This window comes from Gadus morhua, chromosome 17 (genome assembly GCF_902167405.1).
Source record: "Gadus morhua chromosome 17, gadMor3.0, whole genome shotgun sequence".
Classification (NCBI taxonomy): domain Eukaryota; kingdom Metazoa; phylum Chordata; class Actinopteri; order Gadiformes; family Gadidae; genus Gadus; species Gadus morhua.
In genome coordinates, this window is record NC_044064.1 from 4,208,732 (window position 1) to 4,212,371 (window position 3,640).

At 43.9% G+C, this 3,640-nt stretch overlaps 1 long non-coding RNA gene across 1 annotated transcript; it reads right to left on the reverse strand.

Annotated features, from left to right (window-relative positions):
* Positions 1–270: 270 nt before the first annotated feature.
* LOC115529542 (uncharacterized) lies at positions 271–1,420 on the reverse strand. Its single transcript, XR_003973578.1, has 3 exons — positions 1,261–1,420; positions 964–1,036; positions 271–467 (listed from the first exon to the last, which is right to left on the reverse strand). It is a non-coding gene; the product is annotated as an uncharacterized LOC115529542 (long non-coding RNA).
* Between the last annotated feature and the right edge of the window lie 2,220 nt (positions 1,421–3,640).

Genomic DNA, 3,640 nt, shown 5'->3' on the forward strand with positions numbered 1-3,640 from the left:
GTTAAACACCCCGGCCAACAGACTCAGTCATTGCTCAATAGCTATCGTCGTGTTCTGCGTCAACCTTTTGCGTTCGTCGTAGCACTCTGAAGCTCTCGGGTTAACGTCCACACGTTGTGGACGCTTCCTTTACGTGGCTGTTTTTGCCTACTGATCAACTATTTGATTTGTTAATTATTATAAATATATATATATATATATATGCATACATAATTTGACATGTGTACATACGTATATTCATTTTATTGTTTATTGAATGTATCCTTTTGATGTCATACATTTTTCCCTAAGGGGAGAGACCAGGACAGTTGTTCCTACTATCTTGACTGTATACTCTTTGACGATAAAGAAGCTCTTGCGTTTCTCTTCTTGTTTCTTTCCCTCATGGCCCTGGGGACCATAGCATCTCTCCTTGTTTTCCAGAGGCTCTGCCATCGGGTCCCATCCCCTGAGCTCCCCATGAGACCCTGTGAGGGTTGAGATAAGGGGGCCAACAGAAGAAGACACTTGACTTGGACCCGACTAGACCCGACTTGTCTCCCGCCTGCGCTCTGATTGGCTGCGGATAAGGAGCGCCAGCCACATTAGCGTCGCTGTAATGATTTAGATATCGGGGGGGGGGGAGCAGGTGAATCCCTGGATAAACATCAGGGGACCACGCACCACTAACACACACACCGGCCCCTGGAAACCCTTCCCGGGGGGCCATCTCTCTCTCTCTCTCTCTCTCTCTCTCTCTCTCTCTCTCTCTCTCTCTCTCTCTCTCTCTCTCTCGCTCTCTCTCTCTGTGTCTCTCCTACACCCAAACCCCACGCAACATTACCTCCTCCACCCTCACGGTGTTTTAAAAACACGACCCACAGCGTGTTATAAATGATGCGGGTTGGCACTGCAGGTTGAAGTGGGGTTGGGGAGGGGGGTACTGTACTGTATGTACTGTACGTGGTATTGCGAGTTGTGTACCTGCATGATTACCAAGTAGTGGCAGCTCTCTCACCGCAGTGTTGGGGGGTCCGTGGGTGGATGTGGCTTCACCCTAAAGGTACCATGAAGGAAACGATGTTCATCGTTGTTTTTGTAGTGCTGGTTTCATAAACAGTATTAGGCTTTAGACATCATCCAAAACTGTTGACCTGAAAGGGCTTTTAGGTCGCCTCAACCTGGTTTACTATTTTGTTCACATATTTGAATTTAAGCTGAAATCTGTTACTGTAAAAAATATAAGTAACGCCTCCCCTTTATAAGAAAGTGACCGCTTACCGTGATACAGGAATGATCCATTCTTCATTGATGCCGTAAATGTATCCAGTAGTGTTAATATGATCCAGAGCACTCACACAATGTTTTTCCTTCCTGTTGTCTCTCTAGTCTAACGAGTGCACCGGTCTTAATAACTTATTATGTTCAGCTGTGTTCCACATGTTTAGTCGTCGTTAATATCTCTGTGACCGGGTTCAAACTCGCTTCCAAGCCTCACATTATCTGTACAAAGATCAACGCACACGCACCCCCACACACACACACACACACACACACACACACACACACACACACACACACACACACACACACACACACACACACACAGACACAGACACAGACACACACACAAACACACACACACACACACACACACACACATCCTTCTCCATTCCTTTATCTTAACACAGTCCAACATTTCAACAGCATAAAGAAGATGGAGATTTGATAAATAAATGCATGCAGGTGGTTTGATGTGCAGGGCCGATATCGGGTTGAGATCCTTACTGTGCAAATGTTGTGATATTTTATTGTTATCACTTATTCATGAACAATGCACATTTAATGCAACAATGAACAATCACAATGAGTGCTCACCAAATAAACATTCTAAATGTTAAAAATTGCTTATCTAAAAAAACACATGGTTATAATAGAAATCCAGATTATGAGGATTATCTTTGTTCGGCTGTTTTCAGAACAAAAACATTGTTGAGTGGGCAGGCCCATTTCTTTTGAGAAAAAAAATCATGAAATCAACGTGAAACAGCAGAAGCTACACTACGCTAATTAAAAGCAGCAAAACAAACAACTTAGCATCACAAACCATCCGCAATCTGTTTCACCTTTGTGGCAAGCCGAAACGATGGCAGGAAGAAAATAGTCTCAATTACTCGGGGATCTGTTGAAATGGCTCCAGTAGGACTATAGGGTGATTCCTTCCCTCCACTACCATTCCTTAATTAGCTGTAATTATCACCGCAGGGAAACCACGCTGTCACCACTAATGATCCAAAATGGAGCCTCCGGAATGAGAAACAAATGAATAACAACAGTCTACTGTAGCACTCGTTCTGTGACTCATTGCCATCCCGGTAGGAATAGCAGGGCCAAGTGTGTTTATTAACGACCGCTCTGATTCAGGTTAACACCAGAGGCTTGTTGTTTTGAGAGACGATGTTTGTATCTTTGGAAAATGAGGGTTGCAAAAACAGCTGAATACAAAATAATTTAGAAGTGATATGCGGCCTGTGTTATCATTTGTATTCTTATTTGTGGTTTTGTTTGTTTGTTTTAGTTTTTTTTAGGCGTCGAGGTTGGCTTAGCATCACTTACTACTATTGGCATTACTTCCTACTATTACTATGAAAGAGAGAGAAGGAGACGGAGAGAGAAGGGGTGAGATCGAGACAGAGAGAGAAGGGGGGAGAGAGAGGCACCAGGGAAATGGCTGGTTGGCGGTTGCTTGTTTAGCAGCTGTCTTCACCTCTCAGTAAGTGTTATTAGGAGGCTCCTGGGGACTGCTCATACATTATTAAAAAAGGGACGCTAGGCTATCCCAGAGGCTAAGGGAAGTCCATAGAGATGTCCGTAGAGGTGAACAGGGACGCATGCAGGTGACTCTATTAGTTAATATGCACCAGGTATCCACACACACACTTACACAGAAACACACTTGCACAAACTCATAAAGAATGTTAAACTATATTTAATTGAATATCAGCCAAATATATCTATCTTTATAGATATATAATCATTATTTTGTCAATTTGTGACAAAAAATGGAATAACACTATAACACCAATCGTACTTAAATTGAGTCATCATCATTTAGTCAGAATCATTAAACAGATATGCATAGAGATTACCTATATGGAAATTATACGTCGTTAAACATGGCATATTGTGCAAAGGATGCCTTCATGACTACATGATTTCTATTCAAATTGTTATACACACACACACACACACAAACGCATGCCTAACATTTATACACACACCCCTTCACACCACACAAACACACACACACACACACACACACACACACATACCTAACATATACACACAGTCCTTCACACACAAGCAGGAAAATACACACACCTTAGCCACTCATACAACTAACACACACACACACACCTACGCACACATGCATATACACCTAACACACACACACACACACACACACACCTAACTCAGGCACAGACCCGGGCCCCTCTCGGCCCCCCCATTGTCGTGCGTGGGGCTGGCCCTGTGCACCAGGGTCATGAGAAATGTTTGACTTAATCCTCCGCCGGCCTTCCCCGACAGCGGCTCTGGGAGGGAACCTTTGTCTCTCGCCCCCGGCTCCCTGAACAAAGGGGGTGGGGGGGGGTTAGATTGA